The sequence below is a fragment of the Gymnogyps californianus genome, chromosome 7 (genome assembly GCF_018139145.2).
Source record: "Gymnogyps californianus isolate 813 chromosome 7, ASM1813914v2, whole genome shotgun sequence".
Classification (NCBI taxonomy): Eukaryota; Metazoa; Chordata; class Aves; order Accipitriformes; family Cathartidae; genus Gymnogyps; species Gymnogyps californianus.
The window spans coordinates 19,465,840-19,488,352 of NC_059477.1; the positions used below are offsets into that span (position 1 = coordinate 19,465,840).

Genomic DNA, 22,513 nt, shown 5'->3' on the forward strand with positions numbered 1-22,513 from the left:
CCAAAGAAATTAGGATGAGGTTTGACTGACAAAGCTCAATAAACAAATCTCAATGCAACTGTGTGAAATAAGACTATCTCTGAGGAAACAAACACAGCTGCTCTAAATGATGGTCATTATAAAAGAAGTCCCACCTGTTCTGTTGCCAGTTTAAGTTCACTGGCTTCTTCAGGTCCAGTTCTAATTTACCCAGGACTGAAACTCTCCCTTTGTAGATATGTCTGTGTTGAATTATCTGCTAGGTCAGTAGTTGTGTGTTGATACGACTATGCTATATGCTGTGGATGTCTGTCTTTGCTTCAAGTTTACGCTCAATTATCTATGTCAGTAACTGGCTGCCATTTGTTACAATGGAGAGAATTCCCTGAGTAGGTGAGGTCTAAGTCTTGTCTCTTATTTCAAAGAAGGCAGTTCCTCTTAAACAGAGAGTGAAAGGCCTGTGTGTCCTTTTTTTTCTGCTATTGCATGCTGCTGTTACTTTGAATATTTAATTATTATTTTTTTTTTTAATACCCAGTAGACATAGTCAATAAGAAGGAAAATGAGAAGTGCCTCTCTTGGGTGACATAAAACTCATGTCTGGTTACCAGGATAAACGAATGTGGTGAGTAACATATTCTGAATTCTTCTACCTTGTATTTACTTGGACTTTCTGCAGTAAAGTATACAAAAATAAGTCAATTATATTATATCTGCCAGTCATGAATGCATAATTAAAAATATTCTGTCTCAAGGAAACTCTTCTGATGTTTATTATTCAGTGACTATAAATGTTTATGTTCATGTTCTTTTAAAAAAACAAAAGCAAAGTTAAAACTGCAGTCCTGCAAAGGCATTTGATTTCATCAGTAAAAACAAATTGTTCCTTTCAAATGGGAAAAAACTTGAGGAAAATGGAGAAGTTAGCAGAGGGGAAAATATGTAGGCAATAAAGAGCTAGGTAAGAAAAGAAAATGAACTGAATAGGAAAGGAGAAAGAAATGAACAGAAACAGCCATGAAAAGGACATTTATAGGGTAACTGCAGGAAGTCAAAACTTTAAAGAACAGAGCAAAAAGTAGGAAATAAGAAAGAAGAGTTTTGGTCACTTTTCTCCTACTGCTGTGCAGGCATGGGAGGTCTGCAGGCAGACCACAAGCTGTGCACACAGTGGGGTGGCCTGACTGTCCCATCACTTGTTTCTGTGCCTCTCCCCTGAGTGGCCTTGTCCTTCTTGTGCCGGCCTCCCCAGCTACTCCTGGTGCTTCATTCATGCTTGTATACATGTCCGTAGGAGGGCCGGCAGAGCAGTCTGGTGTCGTGGCAGCAACTGGCAAGGCAGACTTTCACCCTGCCCCGGCTCCTTCCTTCCTCTGTGGCTCAGAAGTCATAAAGAGTGAATAAAAGTCAAAGAGAAAATGAAAGCCAGAGGTGTCTTAACTATTGCTATAAACAAACACTGAATTACGATATGTTTGCAAAGGTCTGGATTTTTCCCATAGTAAACGCAGATGGTAGAACTGAAAAGCTGTGGCTGGGTTCTGCCCTCACTGAGGTGGACTAAAGCTGGGTTTTGGAAAGGCTTTCTGAAGCCTCTCTGCACTGCCTGACTGGTGGGAATGGGTTCTGCATGGAGTTTTTCTTTTTTTTTTTTTTTTTTTTTTAACTGAAGTTGCAAAGAGTTGTGCAATGGGTGTCTACAGCAAAATTTTTTTTTCTTGCTGATTGATACATGTTAGAGTGGAGATGGGGAAACCATAAAAGACAATATTTATAGAACACCTGGGGAAATTAGATTAATTTCTACTGGAAATAAAGGACATTGTGCAAGGCTGAGTGCAGCCTTATATTTTGACCTTTGTTCTTATGTTATAACCTTGTTATGTTTGTCATGAGTGTAGAATTATTTGCTTATGGAGAAGTTGGTTTTTTGTTTTTTTGGTTTTTTTAAATGTGATTAGAAACCAAGTAAATACATGGTTCCTCATTTGAAATGAGAAAATGTTTAGTACTACTTTGGAATACTTTTTTGGGGGGGAAGAGGATTTAATTGTTGCTTTTAGAGCATTTTTTTGTTAGCTTTTTCAAGGATTTGACTAACCTGGCAGTACTAAGTTCACTTAACAGTAGGAAGGCAGATTGTACTCTTTGAAAAAGTGAGAAAAGTATATGCCTCTTATGGCTTTTATTAATAATTAGTTTATATTGATTGTCCAACGTGAATTCAGTAGAGGATGTGATGCCATTTTAATATTAGAAGCTCTGCTAAGGTTGCTGTTCGGTTTTCTTAGATTTGGTCTAATCAATAATCTCAGAAGAGGCTTAAATAATGCGAAGAAATGGGTTTGAGTCTCGGACTCTGTACTGGGGGGGTGTGGGGTGTGTCAGAAGAAACAGGATCAAGTCCTCAGTGTGAACCTGAGTGATGCACAGCTTTTAAATGGAAGAGGTCTTAGTTCCCCATTCTTTCTTTTTCTTGAAAAGGTTTATCAACAAGAGAGACCTAAAACTCCATGCTCCTTTCCCATTAATTCTACCCCTGGCGAAGTCAGGGAAAGTTTTGATATCAGTTACAAAACTTCAAAATTGACCTGTAGGTCCTCATTTCCAGTAGATTATCTACCACTTTCTGCTGGATTTAGGGTGATGCTGCCTGAAGCCCTTTAGATGTTCATGCATACACATTTTTTGCATCCAAAGTGTTTTGCTGTCTTAGAGAACGAGGTAGGGAAGCTATAGAAGAAATGTGAGGAATCATATGCATCTCTCATAGATCAAGGGGAGGTGCAGTGGGGTGGCTGGAGCTTTGCAGAGAAGGGGCTCAAGCTGGACACCTGGGTCCCTTGAGTCTCGCAGCTGGATACCAGGTTGTACAGTCAGGATGTAACAGAAGTTGTTATGCCCTCAGCTTGGGTCCTGCTGGAAACTGGGAGTCAGTCCTGTAGCTAATTTTCACGTGATTGATGTTAACAATAGTAATTGCTAACACTAAGCTGAGGTTAATGCTCCAAAACACTTGCAATTTCAAGTATCTGCGACTGCAGGTATCCCCTTGAGGGTATTGATCAAGTAAAGCAGGGACTCCTTTTCAGATATTTGATGTGAAACTATATTAATTTAAAGAAGCCAGTAGAGTTTTAGGTTTTAACAAGTGTTGAAGCACTAGTAGGCATGTTAATTTCTACTTTGTAGTTGAACATCCAGCAAAATACTGATAACATGTAGTGGAAATCAGTGTGTTTAGCTTTTAGGTGATGGCTGAAACTTTTTTGTCACAGAGCAGAAAAATCTTGGAGATTAAGAATGCATGACTTGGGTAAAGATTTAAATAGACAATTTTCTTTGCAGAATTGTGTAGAACTATTTTTCAGTTTTAGATAGATGTGTGTTCGGCAGCTGCAGGCTAGTCGTGCTATGATTCAACATATTTTAGTGAGTTGTAATGTATAATCAGTCATATTTCAGATTAATGGCTTGATTAAATTAGGAAAAATGTGTATACATTGCACTTTAAACTACTTTAAAATAGCAGTGTGCAGTAATGAATCAAGCTAATCTCTTATATTACCTGCCTTATTAGAGTAATAATGTGCAGATCTTGTTTTGCAGTACGGTTACAAACACTTTTTGACGTGTAAATTCACTCATGTTCTGCATGCTTCTATTGATTTTTACAAAAGAGAATTGGTTTATTTGACCTACCTTACTTTGTTTTTTTTCTCCCAAGAAAATCAATATAATAAAGTAATTCTTTCCTGCTATCCTCTTCTTCACTAAGCTCTTCTGAGAACAGTCAGAAAATGTCTTCCCTTCAATTATTTCAGACTTGTTTGCATTAAATCCTTTCAAAGGGACCCATGTAAATGTGCTACTTTAATAAGGATGTCTCCCTGTGATATAAGCTAAATAAAATTTTACATTTAAGGTGAGTAAGAACCAGTTATGGAGAAAATTGTTCAATATATGTTCCATCCTAATTTCTTTTTCCATGCAAAACCTGCTCTAGCTCTAAAGTAGGATAGGAGTTTGACGATACAGTATGCATAATTCATGCTTTTGGCCTTCTGTCTGCCCTTCTTTTTCTGGAATCCTACATATTTAGATTAGGTAAAATTATTCTTGCCTCCTATCAATACAGTTTGTTTTCAAGCAATATCATGCAACATATAACATAGACTACTTAGGGCAAAGTACTATTCTTGGTTCTGCATGACAGATCCTGACTTGAGTATTATCTCTGAGTTCTGTACATTTAGGAAGATTAGAATAACATGGTATTATGAACAGAATTTCTCTCTGATATCCTAGTAATTCACCTCATTTTCAATAGAGGTTTAGATTACTTTTAATATAGCTATTCTAGAAGTTTTGCCAACTTATAGTTTTGATTAAAGCTGAATTTAGCTGTTGCTTATTACTGATTAAAAATAATCTGCTGGCTCTATGGCTCAGATATCATTCACATGGCCAAAAGCCATTTTCTGCTGCTGAGCAGGAGCCTCACTCGTGCCGATACACATGTGCTTCGTCTGGATGATCAGACTGAGGGTACTGTGCTGTGATGTGGTCAAAGGAAGGAGGCAGCCTCCCACCTCTGACAGCCATTTGGCTGCCCTTAAGGGCCCTTACAGCTGGGGAGAGTGAGACAACTGGACCCTGTTTTACAGAACAAGATGTTTTCTCCCACAAAGTGTATGGGTCTCATTTGGGAAGTTCACCTCTGTATCAATCCAGGTATGATCTAGTGATGACTTTCCAGAAACAATGGGATACTTTGCACCACCCTGACAATGTTAAAGCAGTGTTTCTGTTTTAATTCAGTGGCAGCAATGAAAGTATCGGTGACTAGACTGCACAGTGTATCAAACACTATTTTGATGCTCATTGCGTGTGGTTTGTGTCCTTCTATTCTATGTTATGTATTACCATTACTGTAAAATCTTCTGAAGTGTATTTTTGAGATTTCCCCACAAAGTGTCATTTTAAATCTCATAATCCTTCCAGGCAGTAGTTTAGACCAACATGCCTCTGAGCTATTGAAAGCTGAGCAGGTCAAATATGATTTGCCAAATTAAAAGTGGCAAAATTTGGCATTACCAAGTGTTTGCAAAACAACATGCTTGTTTTTCATATTCTTTCAGTGATCTAGAGTCATAGTGAGCAAAAAACTCTTTATGGGTTGAAATTTAAGTGTCAGATATTGCTGTCTAGTTCAAATGTGGTGATGTGAGATGCTACCATACTAAAGAAAAGTAGTTGAATTTGATTGAAAATAAATGTTTACTGTTAAAATATTTTTATGGCTCTGACATCTAAAGTGTATTATTGCTTTAATAATAAAAGATTGTGAAGAGACCAAGGTAAACAATGGACTCTTGGTTTTGGGAATTTAAATGCTGACCTTCATTTTAGATTCAACTGGTAATAATGTTGCTGAAACTTTTCAGCAGATTTACAAGTTGAACTTTTTTGGAAAAAATTACTATTGTGGTTTCCATTTCTAATAAGATTTTTGAAGTAAACTACTCCAAATTATTCACAAAGGGAAATAGTTCATTAAATGTCAACGAACTTCCTTATCTCAGTTACCAGTCTTTTTCCAGTGTAATTTTGTGATATCACAATGAATTAACTGAATGCTTTGGTTAGCATAGTTGTCTTTAATTGGAAAGAACTTTGCAGAACCCCCAAACTGATCCCATTGTAGCTTTGAAATGGCAGAATTGAATAGAATTCCTATGTAATATTGCTAATCTGGAATTTAAACATAAAAATAAAGTTCTCCCAGTCAAGAAATCAAGAATTAATTTATTTCAGTTTCTTTAAGTTGGTCTTTTGAGTCTTTCAGGTGCTTTTTTTGAGTCAGTATTTTCACCCTTCAACAAAACTATAAAGTTCTATGTTTAGAATAACAGCAACAACAATGTTAAATTTATCACGAAACTTTTCCATACTGAAGCTTTAGGGAAAAACACCAGACTACTCATGCAATTGAATGTTTGAAGCCCTGCTTTAGAGGGAATAATTCAAATTCTTCCAATTGTTTACAGTGGGGTGGGGAGCTGCTGGCTGTGCTGCCTAACTGCAACGTCTGCTTAAGGCACTGGGGCTGAGCTTCACAGCTGGAAATGAGTTTGTGTGCAGATCCACCTGCAAGGTGGAAGAAGGTGTTCTTCCAAATGCTTTTCCAAATGTTTCATAGTTTGCCTCCTGTTCAAATGTATGCTTACAGAAAGAAAATTAAAATTGAGGAGTATTCCTGCACGTGTAAAATAAACCAAAACTTTCTTCGTGTGCCCAGATACTGTAGCTGCTATGACTTTCAGGTGCTGCAGTCTGGAACTGGAAAATGGCTGTGGAGAGACTTTCTACTCTTAAATGTGGAATTTCCCTTCATCCCTCTGAAGATATTTACTGAAAGACAGGAATTGGTCCCTGATGGTTAATTCACTGTTACAGACAATACAAGCCCATCCTTCCCAAACAGGTTTTATTTACCCATACTATTACTCAGAAAGAATAGTACTGTGAATGCCACCACTTCCCCCAAAGGTCCACTGCTTTGGTATAGATCCAAAGTCTATGAATTTGTGTCAGAAATTCCTACGCATGAGTGCTGTTGGTTGTTTTGTCTGCAGTTACTTAACTGTCCCAGAAAGTGCAATAATTGTTTAGCACTGGAACTGCATCAACTGTTGTGATGTGTTATGTGTTGCAGCTTTTTATTTTAGCTGCAAGGTCCAAATTCGTGGTGCTACCTTCTGCTATGTAACCTTTCCCTACTGAGGTCAGGATTGCTTTTGTAACAACTCTTTTTCTGTCTTGAACCCATGTTTGCCTTTGACAACACAGCCCCTACTTGACTTTGTACCATCTTGCAACTATCTTACAGTAATGACGACTTCTACACAGGCCTTTGAGATGCTGTGCCCAGTGTCTGTGTGTAAGGCTTGGTTCCTGGCTGTATCACTGCTTCCAGGAGAGGGTTTGTGGCCATGGACTTGTCACAGACTCTGAATTCCATGAACTGGGTGGTGGCTCTCCCACCCGTGCACCCAATAACTCAAGCCCTGTTTCCTTGCACCTAGTGTTCTTTCTAATGAACGCTTTTTCCCTCCATGATAGAAACCCATGATAGATAGGGAGAAGCTTAAGTATATAAAATATACTGTTTATACAGCTCTTCTCAAAGATACTGCCTTCATCATAGGTGTCTGTAGTAAATATAGCCAGAGTACCACTGAAAGAGGCAAAATGTGATAGGTGATTAAATCAAGGCGAGTACACACTGCAAAGCTTCTAATAAACATAATTCCTGGCTGCCATCATAGTGTGACTATTAAAATTTATGAATTTGTGTTTTCAAAAATATCTTCATGATTATTTCAGTCTTTCACCTCCAGTGTTATACCTCTAATCAGAAAGCAAAATAGGCACATCAGGTGAGGTTTAAAAAGGGGAAGATAAATGTTTGGTTTTGTGTGGGAGCAATTAGAGGCTGTATAAATGGAGTAAGAATTTGCTTTGTCAAACAGAGATGAGTGTATGGGAGAAGCTTGTTCTTTGCAGCAGGAGGGGAACAGGGGGAGAGAGCTGGGGCAGTGTATATTTGTGCAGGTGTGCCTCTGCAACGCAAGTTGACATTTACATTTATGATTGCCACTACTTTGGAAAACCTTTTGTTTAACGATCCCAAACTGCACATATGAATGCCACAGCAATGCAAAAAGAAGGCATCAACAATATTCTAATAAAAACAAATATATTTTTATTTCTTAAATAAAAGTAAAAATTCTAGAAAGGTCAATTCCTTGCTCTATAGCATCTTGAGCTTTTAATATACCACTTACCACTGACACTGGGATCTGCCTTTAGTGGCTGATAAGTGTCTGATGTGGCAGACTTTAGTGGTTTACCAGACTGTGAAAGTAATTGTGTGAATGGCACTGAGGTGCTTAGTACAAACTCTTGCATGTGAAACAGCTCATATAATTTTAAAATAATTTTTTACTTCATTTGAAAATCCGCTTGTAACTCTTTCAGCTCTTGCTTTTGTTTTAACTGTGCCATAAGAGAACCTTGTTCATATCCATAGAATTTCCATTTAAACCTGTTTGAAAATGATTGTTAGTTGATTATAGCTCTGTGTTCACTCTGACTTTGGACAGTCCTGCTCTACACCTCATATGACTGTTATGTGGCTGTTTTAATTAAAAAATTCAGTAAAACCCATTCATAACATTTCAGGATGACTTTTGCTAGAGTTGCTAGACCTGTTGTGGGCTTTAGTTTTCTCAGGAGTAGCACTATTCCTGTAACTGTAGAATTGAGCTGGAAAATGCCTAGCACAATGCAAGCAATGCAAAAAATACTTTTTATAAATGTCTCTAAGCAGTTTGAATGGTCAAAATTGGATAGATGGTTGAAGAAGCTTAATGTTAAAATGCTTTCTGAATCTTTTGCAATGTCCCTCATCTTCATTTCCCTTTGTCTTTCTGCTCCCCCCTACTTCTATCAAGTTGTTCTCCCTTTCTTGGTGCTGTTCATGAAGCTGCAGCCCAGGGAAGCTGCTGCTCCCTGCAGTGGTGGCAGGCTCTGCACCTTGGTCTGGTACCTTCCCTCAGTTTCTCCCAGCTTGCAGAACCATGACTTGTCCGTCAGCAAGCTTCAATTTTACTACTTTCTTTAATACTACATTCATAATTTCTCAGTCCTAAAGCTGTGACTGAAACTGGATCCTGTGTATTGTTGCTTTAATGATTAAAAAATGTTTCAAATAAGTGTGTCTGACACACACAAAGTGTGTCTGTGAGGCTTACTGGGAGCTTCATATGCAGGATGCACAGCGTCTACAGATGATTATTACTGAATCAAATATAATTTCAAAATAATTGGGTTTGAGAATCAGAAACAGGTGTATCTGTTCACTTATGATCTCTGAGTATATACCATTGCCTGGATCTCACTGCATTGGCTGCTTAGGGAGGTTTTCAAAAGCTTTTCTTCTTGCCTCCCCTGCATATGTTCCTGGGCCACCTCTATCCTTCCATGCCTTTGGTATGGGGGTGTTGTCATCCTTCCAGTTACCTGCCTTGGACTGTGTGTGAGGCAGCAGCTGGGCAGTGGCAGCAGCTGGATACTTTCTAAGCATGCATCTTGCATTAAGGGAGGGGTTGTCCATCAGAGAGCAGTTTTCTGGGTCCCAGTTAGAGATTTTGCGCTGGGTCCTCTACATTCTCACCATGATATGGGACTAAGGGTGGTGTCATAGCTTGGGTGGAGGGAGAAGCATTGCATCCAGCTGCTGAAGTTGCTGTAGATGGAGCGAGCAGAAACCTGGCCGCTTCTGGACTTAGTCTGGGATATAAACTGTGCTTGACTGGTGAACTTCATTGATGACTCTGTATTGACTCTGTTGTGCAGCTTGCTAGGATTTTTATTTCCTTTCAAGTATTTTATTCTGCACTTCTTGAGTTCAGCAACATGTCTTTACATAGAAATCACTGTCATAATTTATGACATGTGCTTGCTGAATTTAGTACTTTGTAAAGGCAATAATCCTAAGTATGAATAAAAATTCAGCACTCCAGGCAGTAATAGAAGCAATTCTTATATTCCTAACATACTGTAGCATTTTTAAAGGTTAAAAAAATTTTGTTTTCAGTTTTTCTCTAAATGGCTTCTGAATGATAGTCTTCTTCAGCTGATTGTTTCTTTGACATCCAAATGACATCCTGTGTTGCACATTCATAATTTAAGATATGAAATGTGTTGCAAAGAAAAGAATGGAAATTGAGTTTGGAGTTAAATATATAGCTCTCAAGACAAAATTAGCAGGGAATAATGCATACATTCCTAGTCTTTATATTTACTTAGTACATACACAGGCTAGGAATGAATAAATTGTATCGTGATGTATATGTTCTCATACATAAAATGGAAACCATAAATATTTGTCAGTCATTTCATATGTAAAGTGCCTATTCTAAGTCAGTGGGAATGTTGTATGAACGAAGTATTCAATTTAACCTCAAAGACCAAGACCATCTTTGATTTAACTGAAAGTGGTGGAGGTGGCCCTTGATGAATTTGAAGAACAAGTTCCTCAGTTATGCCTGTTGTCTTTATTTATGTAAAATTCCGTTTGCGAACTCTGTTACAAATTTTTTCTGACTTAGCAATATTGGCTTGTGATATGTTTTAAACACAATTTATTTATGCTAGAACTTCTGTTGTTACAGATGGAATTAAAGGATTACATACCTTTTTGTTTATAATCTCTTTTGCAGAACAAACTCCCTCATAAACCGCGTTGGAGAAAAAGCACTGTGGAACAATATAAACTTTTGCAAAAACTGGGAGGGTTTTGCAAATACATTGTATTATCCTATATCGTGCCCCTTAGATGCAGACCAGGCTTTTGAAATCCATGCCATTCAGTGAAGGTTTATTGGATTATGGATCCCTAGGAGCAGCTCAGCTGGTGCACATCGGCACGTGGTGACTTTGGTGGTGGTTGCATGAGACAAAACAAATTGCTGTGCCTCACTGCTTCTGCCAAGGATGTTCCAGTCCCATTCCCTCTCCTTTCTCACAGCCTTATGCTGGCACAGGCATTGCTTACCTGGCAGCAGCTCTAGCAGCACTGAGCTGCCATGTGAGCCAGTGGGCGCTGAAGCCTGCAGAGGTGGTGGGAGTTCGAATAGAAGGACCTGGGCAGTCGCAGGGTGGTACTGGGGAGGGAGTGGGACCGCCTGGGCAGGAGCAGAAGGGAAGAAGCTCTTCCCTTCCCTGCTTTTTGGGCCAAGGTGCTCTTAGCTCAGCTGTCTTGGAGACTGCAGAGTAGCTGGGGCATTTGATGGCATCTGAAAAACTGGTTCCAGTATTTATTCCTTCTTTCCTTCCGCTCCCCACCCCACTTGCCTAGAGCTGCGAATCACCTGTTTATGAAAAGCGATTAAAAAATCTGTACATTCATGCAAAATTTGGCTTTCAGATTTGTACATCTTTATATAGTTATAACAGTTTGTGTATTTTAATACTTCTGTATGAAGGATGAAGTGACTTGGTTTTATATTCTTGGTATCCATTTTTATCTACAAAGTATTACTGTTCAATTCTTCTTGTCTGATCAGTTGTTGTTCTCTACTTCTGCATGTAAAGGTATGGAAGTGACTGCGCTTTAACAGCCCTTTTTCTTTTTCTCCATCTTTTTACTTTCAGTAGTTCAACCACAGGTTCTGTTAGAGCGATCTGTGAGCTCCAGGAGTGATAAAGAGCAAAAATCTATTCTTGGGGATGCGTTTGCTTTTCTCGATCTGCCTTGCCTTTTTGCCTATAGTCTTTTGTCTGTAGTTATTAATTATAGTCAGGGCAACATTTTCAATGATTAATTGACTACTGCTTAAAACAATAAGGCTGCTTAATAGACAAAACACAGTGCAAACTTCTATTTTTGTGAGACCTTCTTTGGTAAGAAAGCTCCTATGCACACTAGCGATTTTGGTGCTATAAAATGAGAGGAAAAAAGTTTCTCATAGATATGTGCTGTTTAGACTAATAAACCACTTGCTTTAAAGAGGTCTCCACTCCAGTCTTGACACATTTCTTGCTTTAACTTTTGATTAAAACCTAAACTTATTGGCATTCTTTAAACAGAAAGGGGAAAAAACATTAAAAGGGTTGGACTCATTAGCATGGGCAGAAGGAGGCATGAATTACAGCTTTTTGTGACAACTGGCTTCACAAGATCCTAGAAAGGAATGATAAAGTTCAGATGAAATGAGGATGTGATAAAGCCAATTCCCTTCTTAATTTCACCATGGGATTGAGTTCAAGCTACTGAATTAAGGTGCAACTCCCAGTGTCTGTCCATCTCCAAGTTGCCATGTGCTCCAGTCACTTTTTGGATACTGTTGACTCCCACTGCCTAAGAGATTAGCCATATTCTTACAATAACTTAAACAAATCTTTGACTTCTCAGGTGTCTAAATATACCATCAAGATACTGTCAACGTTTTCAAGATACTTTAAAGACTTTGCAAACCCACTCGATGGGTAAAGTTAAATGGCCTGCAGGTAGTGCTGGCTTAAGCTGAGGCCTGGCCAGGTGAACCAAGTCACTGTATCAGTGTTTCCATGCCACAGCCTCCTTCTTTTTGCCTGCATGCTTTCTCCGTGTGATGGCTCAACAGCATAAATGTCTTTTGCTAGCTGAAGGGAGACTTCTGCACTGCCTGAGGGATTATGACCTCCCCCACTCTTGCCAAAATTAAGTACCTTAAATAGCTGCCATATATGTATAGTGTACTTTTCACAGGAGTACTTCTTAGTCTTTTATTTTTGATGGTTTGAATTTCTTTCAGCTCTTTCCTCTCCCTTTATCTGTTTTTCCCTGCATAATTTATTTCACCATCTTTCTTCTAGTTCCACATCTCTTAACTGGGATGCAAATATAATAATACTTAAATATGACATCATAAATATTTGAAATCAAGCAAAACTAGTTCTATCCTCTCGCCTTCAAAAGCTGTAACCCCTTGTGATGATACTGCTTCCATTAAAGAAGAAGCCTTGATGACAGTTAGTATGTCCCTGCGTCTGTCACTTGGCCCATCTTGCATCATTGCTTTTCTTCTGATTTTGGAAGGGCGCAAGCTAAAAGAGCTAGTAGCCACAGGAAAGTATGAGGTTTTGTGTTGATAGAGATATTTAAAGTGTCTCCAACACAGTTAATAGTAGGTATTATGACACTTATTCTGAGATTTGCTTGTAAGCCTGTATGTCATCTATAATGGCTCTCTTTATAATATGGAAAATGAAGGCACTAAGCATCTTGCATATTGCCTGACCTACATCTTTCTCCACTAATGGAGCTGACAGCTCTCTCCCAGGAACACGACAGGGACATTATTTGTTTTCTCGAGTGCTTCTTGTAGCTTCTGAAGACCTCATCTTACTGCTCTGCAAACACACAACAAAAAGACAGCCTGATTGCATGCTTTAGCAGTCTAATCAGAGATTAAACCAATCAAACTTGATACACTTTCATGGCCTCTAACAGAGTAGAGCCTCCCTTGGAAAGCCTAGAAGTAAAATTCCCACCATAATAAAGGCAGATCTTTACCACTGGCTTGACAGGAACAAGTGCTTCCATGGGTCTCTAACCATAACCCAGACAACTCTGTTAAATAGAGCAAGGAATAAAAATTGGAAATGTACTATTTTAAGATTACTGGAGTCACTTGGTCTGAATGTAATAAAGCAAAAACCCTGCAGTTGATTGAGTTTAGTGATCCTTTACTGAATCACCCCAATTCTACTGGTTTACTGGGAAGCTATGTGAATACAACAGCAAGCATTTACGTCCTCTTCCACTGGCAGGAGAAAACTTTTGTAGAGGTTTAAAATACATGATAAGTTGTATCACCAGGCAATATTTCCCCTCCCAGGATTGTCCTTGGCATCATTTATGTCTGGTTCCTGAAACTAATCGAGATGTAGGGAACAACAAAAAGTATTCTTACAGCTGTATCTTTAGCTTTCTGTCTGTAAACTTTCAGGTCATCTGTAATATATTGTAGATGACACTGCTTATCAATAAAATTGATTTAAGCATCTTAAATCAAACCCAGAATTAGACTAAAATTGGCATTGCTAATATATGTTAGTAATAGGATGGAAACCTCATTTCGTGAAACAATAATGATTTGTACTAGTTAAAAAATTAGACTTTTAGAGTGTTATAATTGGCCTACTAATGTACTGTTGTTAATGCCTAAAGCAAGCCAAGTTGATCTATTGTTAGGCAATAAAGCTTTTGGAAACAAATGGTGACAATAAATCAGAGTTTGGTAAGTTTTTTTAGTTAAAGCCAGAGGATAGATCCTTAGAAAGGGATCTGAGAGAATACCACTTAAAGTGCTTTGTAGATATGATTTAGAGGATAGCAGTGTCAAGCCTTCTGCTGAGCATAGCAAAAAGAGGTGACCTGTCCAGAATTTTTTAAAGATCTGTATATTGCGGGAAACTTATGTTTAGTGAAAGCAGTGCACAAATTGTAAACTCCATAAATACTTAAACATTTCAACTGATGCTGTATAGTGATTACTACCGTTTTTTGGGGAAGAGGATTAAATGTATTAAACGAATGACCTATTTAATTATTAAAAAAAAATACAAGGAAACCCTTTCTGTTTGGTGACAGTTTTCTGCTGAACACCTGTCTTAGCACTTAATATTGTTACACTCCAAAGTGCCCATGTCTGACATCAAGAAGGTCTTTGATCCAAAAGTGATCATGGGGTTATTAACCTGTAAGCCATGTGAAAGACTTCTCCAGGTTCAAACAAACAAAAAAACTTCGCTCTAGCAAGGCAATTGGGAAGAGTGGCTGCTAAGGGCTGGGCACTGGGCTGCTTGGACAGACCTGGTGAGAGAAAAGCCATGGGCAGAAACTTGTTTATTCTAGAGCAAAAAATGGTAAATGGCAAAGAAGAATGACTTTTTGTGTGTCAAATCCATTACGTGAATTTGACAATTTCTAAATCGGAAAGTGTGCTGTTGCTTTTCTCTTTTGCTGTTTTCAAAGGAAAAAGAATTTGTGTTCGGTATCTGTGAATAAGCAGGCTGTTACTGAGATCCCGTTACCTCTGTTACTCCTCTAAATGGAAGCAGTCCTGCAAAGCTTGTTTTCCAAAGATTAATTATTGGAGCAAAAAAGGCTCTACCACTGAGTTTCAAAGTAGAGAAAAATCCTACGATCGTGGAGAAGATCTAGCCATATTTAAATGTATGAAATCTACAACTCTGTTTATATCAGTTGGAAGCATTTTGATTTTTCAGGTTCTCTGACCAAAACAATCAATGTTTCCTTTTTCAACAAAAACTGTGGTCATCTTTTAATATTATTGTATTTTCTTCATAATAATCAGATGTGAAATAATAAACATCCATGTTATTCAGACCAATACTTTGGATATTACATTTATATTCTTCCCAGAATATTTTTTGGATTTTAATAATCTTTGAAGTGTTTGCAAGTAGCAGTATTCCACTGTAGTGTATTCATTGACACTTCTCATACTCACCAAAACAATCCTCAGCAAAATGTGAAGTCCTGATACAAATAACTTTCATTTTTGAGCTTCTTATATAGTCCTGAAAATAAGAATTACTTATTGAAAAAGACAAGTGATTAATCTAGTTAGATGTATTGTTTGTGGACAATGCCAAATGTTTAATATTAAATTAAAAATACTAATACTTGTTTTCAGTTGATTTAACATGGCCATACAAGAGGAATAAACTTTCACTGCAACCCCTCAACTTCATGAATTTTGTTAATAACTTCCTCCTGCTACATAGGTACACTTACCTCTACTGTAATAACTTTGGTGTTCTATATTCATGTTATACCTTCCAGTGAAGGATGTCAAAAACACCCTGTAGTGAATTAATGCTAGCTTTTTGGATTTCTGCATCCTATCATAGCTAACCAGATGATATGCCTATGTAGTGAAACTCCCCTGGGAGAGGAGTTATGATTCTATTGAAACAAATAGAATTTCTTTTTGCAATTTAAATTGCCCTCTGAATGCTAGCAAAAGTCTTTGAAATTTTTTTTCTAACCCTGAAGGTAAATTACTATGGAGGAGAAAATTTTAAGAAATGCTATTCATTCCTAATAAAGAAGTTACAAAACATGAAACTGATCTAGTAGAAGAGAAATACTTAGGAAATAGAAAAGCTCATAGAGAGGCTGTGAAACTCTTGGTGTTAGTTGGGAATCACGAGATGGAGGAAGAAGACGCAACAGGTTAGTTTGGAGCTCCTGAGGTACTTTAGTGTATGCAAATAATAAGAAAAAGTAAGAAGCCAAATATCCTGAAAGATGCTTTCAGGATTTGTTTATGGTCCACCTGCAATTCCAGAAAACACTGTGAAAACAGTTTCTCTTCCGTATTGGCAACTTGCTCTATTTCTTATCAGATTTTTATTTTTACAGACAACAGGCTTCTGGCTGATCACCCAGAACTTCTAGTCACAATACTCTGATGTTAGACAGTTGCATTGGGGTGATAAAATTGTCATAAACCTATATTGGTACAGGAATACATGAACTACCATTATGGGTCTGACCAGTGGTCCATTACATCCAGCTAGTCTCTCTAACAGCAGACTTTACCATTACTGTTATAGCGCTATAAAAAAGGCCCTAAGTAGAAATGGATGAAAGACTGCTTGTAATTAAGTCTACAAATACTGTTTTGCTGTTCTCGGAAATTCTTTGATATGTTTATTATGAATTTTGCTAAAGCACTTCTAATGTGTGCTCAAATAGAAGAAATGAAAGTTCTCTTCTGCCTTGATCAGAGCTGGACCTGTGCAAGGCAGTAGTGAGACTATTCCACAAGGATTTTAGTTTTAAAATATAATTCTGTCCCAGAGCCAGAAAATACCAATGCTTTCCATCAGTATATCAAGAGCATCCTGAATCTATAGCCTTGGAGGGTTCCCTTTCCTATCGTGCAGTCTTCGTAGTTGTTTTAGTCATATTCAGCTGCCCTGAAGAACTATGCCTTGGACTGCCCAACCACCTCTGTTTCCCCTTTGACGTTGAAATTGGGATGGAAAATTCCTGGACGTTCTCTGAACTCTGTGACCTTATAGGGTTGGCCTAATCCTGCTTTGAAATAAGAGGTAGGAAGGATATGTGTAACCAGTAGCAATTACAGCTAGACAAAATCAACTTCGACAAAGATAAATCAGAAGGAAATAACTTTCTTAGGAATCTGCCATGGGACGTGCAAAGAATTCGCTGGTGCACCTCTGAGCTAAAATGCTAATACATACAGTGTGTTTATCAGCTTTGAGGCAGATAAATGATGGTAGAAAAGTGATGTGAGTACTTGGAGAGGGGGCTGGCATATGCTAATTTCATTGTGTGTTTTGTTTTTTTTTTTTTTTTAAATCCCCTTATTAAAATTCAGTGGGGCTTAAAAGTGTGAGGGAAGATCTGCACATTTAAAAGTAGAATTTATTCCACAAATTGATGACATTTCAAACAAACTTCCTGGAGGAAAAGAAGGGGTTGAGAATGGAGAGAGGAGAAGGGAGCAATCAGCAGGTTGCAGCTGTTTGAAGTGACAGCTCAGAGGATTTACAAATGTAGCTGCTATGACTATATTGCTTGAGTCACAATAAAAAGTAATAGAAGTGGAGGTGTTGAGAGACAATGACTAAAGTTGATGGAATAGTAGCAATGCGTTTAAACATACAAATGATTTTGGAAATGGAGGAGCCACAGAAAAAGAAAATCGAGGAAAATAAATGAAAGAAACCCAGAAAATGGATATAAGAGTGTCCCAAGCAGGTCAGCATGTGTTGGATGTGCATTCTAGTGGAGAGTATTTACTAAAGTATCAGGATTGTTCATGTGGCTTTGTATTGTGAAACATGTTTTGTATAATGGGGAGCAGCTGGGAGTATTGGTACTGGTATGAGGGATTGCTACTTGTACCTAACTCTAATGAAGCTATATGTTTCCATATGCAGAGGTAGTATGCACAGACTGGAGAAGTTACAGCACCAGGTTGTTTAAGTCTAACCAAGTCCAACAAAGGACTTGTGCATGAGGCTAGAGGAGTGTTCCTCTTCATTGTGGTCTCCTTCAGCAGTGTCAGTTACTGTAACCAACCACAGGCATCCCAGTAATTCATTGTGAGTGAGCGTGAGATTGCGAGTAATGGCAGTGGATGTATTTTGAATAGGTGGCACTGGCAACTCCGGTACTGGGACTGTTCACTTTTGGGAGTCTGCTGATAGAATGCTTAGAGACAGTCCATGCAGGAACCTAGAATAAGCTGGAAACATCACTGGTGTCAGTCTCTTGAAGACATACTGGATCAAATGGGATGTGGCAAAGGTGCTTGGATGAAAGAAAACAGGATACAGCCTTTGAAGTAATGTAGTAGAAAGAGATGTGTCAAGTATGGTCATTTTTAGACCTTTCATTAGTCCAACCTGGAAGTTCTCTGAAGGTTTTATCTCCATCAGCCTGGAAAACAGCAGCTCTGAGGTAGAATGTACAAAATCTATAATTGCCTTAAGCTCACTGAAGGAAACTTAAAAAAAAAAAAAATTAAATAGCTGCTATGCAATAGTAGATGAAATGAGTAGAAAGATGCTAGGTTTTAGATAGCAAACTAAAATGACCATGTTAGTATAGCTGTTCTTCAAAAGCCAAGGATGTTACAGTTGTTATGTACGTCCCCCGTAAATGAGATGAAATCAGAGCACTATAGTAAAGGCAAAGGAAGGGAAAATAGTATCAATCATTGGCAAGGCCTTTATTCTGAGCTGGAGAAATTAGTGTTATTTATAGAAGAAATACGATCAGAAGAGTCTCTGAAATGTGTACCGGAAAAGGCAGTCTGAATTTCTTATCTTTTTCTTCGTACTTAATTTCTACCGGAATATACCTTCTCTTTCTCAATTTGAGTGAAAATACAAAATTAAGGAGCTGAGAATATTGCAGTTAAATGTGGAACTGTTGTTCAGCACTTCCTATCGTTCATCCATAGGAACGCAAAGTCTGTAGCTAACAAGTAGTTTGTATAGTACCTTGAAATGGAGAAATCTTTTAAGTCTTCCTGCAGAGTACATCTCTTCAGTTTACTGTTAGCTGCTGCACCTTTTTATGGCCACTATTATCTTTCTCTTTTTACATATGTACAGTATACTAGTATATGTTAAAGTGGCCTGAAGAAAACCTAAGGGACGAATTCTACCTTCTGATGCACTGCTAATACCCAGTCAATAAGAGCCTCAAGTGTTTTGTTTTAAAAGAATTCATTGCCTTATAAATCAATGTGCTACAGTTGGAATTTTTAAAAAATCCTGCAAAACTTCATAATAAAAATGTCACTGGTCTGTTCTGGGCTCATCCACTGTGATAAACACAGGATTCAACAAAAACAGGGACGGTGTGAAAGTGTTAATAATAGCCAGGTTCAGCATCTTGATCCAGTCTGTTTTCCTGTTGTGTCATTGTAGAATTGCTTCTGACAAAAGGAAAAAGTCTTCCAAAGATATATGTGTAAATTAGTACCAGCTTATATGTAGGCTGAAGTGTTCAAAGCACAGTTAATTACAGCTGTGTGTGCTGCAGCTCTGCACGGAGTGCTTGATCACACTCATGCATTGCTGATGGAAATGTCACTGTGGAGTTAGATTTGACTGGAACTGGACAGGCAGGGAGGTACTGTGCAGCCTGTGAAAGTGTTAATTAGCCTGATAGCCTACATGCAGCAAGCGGCTACCCAATACGCTCAAGTTGTTTAAAATTTCAGCAACACTAACAAAACAATAATGAAATACTGAGCTGCCATGTATCTGCAAGTCTTGCATGGCAGTTCCAACCTCTTAGAGAGAAAACGCAGTTGGAGAAGCTGCTGTACGGATTGTGGAGGAACTGTGAGGGAGAGGTGCCTGCAAGATCTGAACAAACGCTGTAATCATTTCTGCAAGTATTCACCTTCCGAAATGAACTAACTTTTAATTTTACTTATGGAAAATGGAAAGCCTTGTTCAGATACAGATTGTCAGTCTTAGTCTGCACCAGGACAACACATTTTGTTGCAGAAATATAAGCATATTTATACTGTCCTAATTTAACTCACTGGCATATAAATGCTTTTGTATTAATCTGACTAAAACTCTCGTAACATGGATAGATACACTGTAAGCCAGGAAGGCCAAATCTTCTAAACTGGTTTTTCCAAGTGAAAGGGACAAAGTATAGAAAATTACCAGTTGCTATGCCCTCTGCTTACTTGTACCTTTTAATATCTAGAAGCTAAAGCTGGTTTTAAGCTAATATTGTCTCTAAGGAGAAACTATTGCTGCTTTTAGATGTCCCCACGGGTTTCCCTCTGAAATACTTTCTTACTGCTATTTTGTTTGCAAAATTATTTTCCTAGGTTTGTAGTAACCTCACCTCTCTTCAGGCCATGTATTTTCATGTATCGTAGTTTTTCTTACCATTCTCCCTCTTTGCATCTGCTCCCGGTGAGTGCTGCATCCTGCAATTCCGTTGCTGCTCTGCTGTGTGTTTCTGTAGGTATCTCTGTCTCCTTTCTTTTGTAGCTCTTTTTTTTTTCTTCTGCCTCCCCAAAGCCACGCGGTGTGTATGCACATAAGTACTTCAGGCCAGACTTATTTATGAATTTGTGAGAGGCAGATGTTTATGGGTATTCTCTGTTTATTCTTTCATGCAGCTGATGGCTGTTGCTGCTTTGGTTTAGAGCCACAGAAGTAAATGAGTCCTTGAGTGAATAACTACATGTCACCCTGAATAGAGCAACCCTCATGTACTTCATCTGCAAAAAATTCAGAAAACTGGAAACTGCATAATAGCAACCAGCAGGATACTGAGCCAGTTCAAGACTTCGGCACCAGAAGACTTCTGTAGCCATCTTCTATGTACCCAAGTCTGTCTATTCTGTTTCATTCCCAAATGTATCTGCCTCATAAAAAATGCAGAGATAAAATGACATAAATGTGTATAGAAAAATATCATCTAGCAAAATCAACAGAGGGGAAAAACAGTGTGTTGAAAAGAGAGTTCTACCACAACCAAACAAGACTCTAAAAATAAAAAGATACAGTAGTAATAGCACTACAGTTTGACCATCTGTTTAATTTAGAGTCTTTGTGGGGCGGTACTGAGTAGAAGTTCAGGAACTACCTAAGTAGGAAGGAGACAAAGTACGCGGTTATGCCACGGCACACTGAGCTGCCCCTCTGTATTTTGATAACAGGCATTTCCCTTTCTGATGCCAGTTTTAGTATGTTTAAAATTGTCCCTCCAAAAATGCAAATGTGAAAGCTCAAACCCAAATAAGTTTCAAAATGTATAGTTCAGAAACAAGAGCTAGTTTCTACCACAAGTGGCAAAATCAGTATGAGGTATCTCTTGAAGTATTTGCCTCTATTTCCTTCCTCTGCCACTTCTGCCTTAGTGGAAAGGAGGCTGCTTACACAGTGGCTGACACTGCGTGAATACCTTCTTGCCTATTCCTGTAATCATTCAGTGTTCATCATAGGATTTTTATTTTTATAAAGCAGCTTGATATGTTTTGTGATGGTATTCCTGTTAACGTCAAAGAAAAGCATTTGGCTGAGAAACACCAGCAACTCCTTTAAAAAAATCCTCTAATAACTGGGTTTTTATTACCCTGATCCTAAAGGTAACATGACAAAAAAAGGAAACCAGATTTCAGCCAGAGCTGCATGGCAGTAACAGCTTAGAGAGGTAATGGTACAAAGTGAAACACTGGAGTTCTCACACACACTCTTGCTGTGGATTTGTTTTTTCCTTGCCTCCTTCAAGTGCTTGGGAAGATTCTACAAACAGATCTTCAGCACCAGACTCTTTACTCTAAATTTCTGATTTGACATCACTAGAAAGCTCAAATAGTGAACTACTTACGGGCTTTTATTTTCTTTGGCCACCAATAACAATTACTCTACTACTAAACTTGCCTTTAAATTGGGCTTCACAGATACGACATAAAAGGTCAGAGCAGGGAGAAGAGCAGTGGCCCCTTGGGCCTCTCTGCCCAGAGTTGCAGGGAGGGTCGGAGGTCCATGGAGTCATAAGTGGGAACAGATCCATCTTCTCAGCCTGGATGCAAAATTAATTTGTGGGGGAATACAGAAAAGGAGGGAATTGTCTTGCTACTTCATCTTCTCCTCACAGCTGGAGGAGGAGTATGGCTTGGTCAGGATGGTTGCCTGTGGTGCTGATGGGGGATGGAGATCTTTCTTCAGCATGGATCATTTAGGCTTTCCTAAGCTGAGAATCACGTTGTCCATCTCTCTCCAGCTTGTTGCTCTCCTCCCATAAACTTTGCTTTGTTTAAAGGCAATAGTTTAGTCTGTCACTTGTAAGTAGTGAAATATTGCTTTTTGAGCCTCACATATTGTGTAATCCGGTTTTACAGTTCCTGGCAGTATATAGAAGAATAAAAAAATGTCTTTTTAAAAAAAAGTAGCTCTGGTTATGAAAAAATGTAACAAAAATAATGTTTCATTTATGATAGTGTAACGTATTGCTGCAATTTTCGTATGGATGATTGAGCGACACAAAAAAGCAGTGCTTTAGTCACTAGCACAAGCCAATTTTTGAGCGTCAGGTGGGTTAATGCAAGGGAGAGCTCTTATCCCTCTCCCCATGGGGAACCTCTGCAGGGCTGAGGGCTCGCATCAAGCATGGCGTGATGTGAAGGATGTGGGGAAGATTTTTCAAGTGCTTGGGACTGTGGGCAGATGGGGGTGCTCAGAGCACTTCAAACCAGTGTCACTGTCATCAAGGGCCTCTTTTAGAGGTTTTGGGGAAAGCATATGTGAAAGACTGTATAAGCAGAAGGGAAGGATGTGGGGAGCCTTGTCCATGAGAATTGCTGGAGGTGGGCAAGGGAAGGGGATTTGGATGCCTTCCTGAGATGGGAGATGAAGAAATGCAGCAGAA

The 22,513-nt window shown here is 38.5% G+C and overlaps 1 long non-coding RNA gene across 1 annotated transcript; it reads left to right on the forward strand.

Annotated features, from left to right (window-relative positions):
• Nucleotides 1-217: 217 nt before the first annotated feature.
• Nucleotides 218-22,002, forward strand: LOC127018724 (uncharacterized). Its single transcript, XR_007766820.1, has 3 exons — nucleotides 218-372; nucleotides 518-604; nucleotides 20,259-22,002. It is a non-coding gene; the product is annotated as an uncharacterized LOC127018724 (long non-coding RNA).
• The last annotated feature ends 511 nt before the right edge of the window (nucleotides 22,003-22,513 follow it).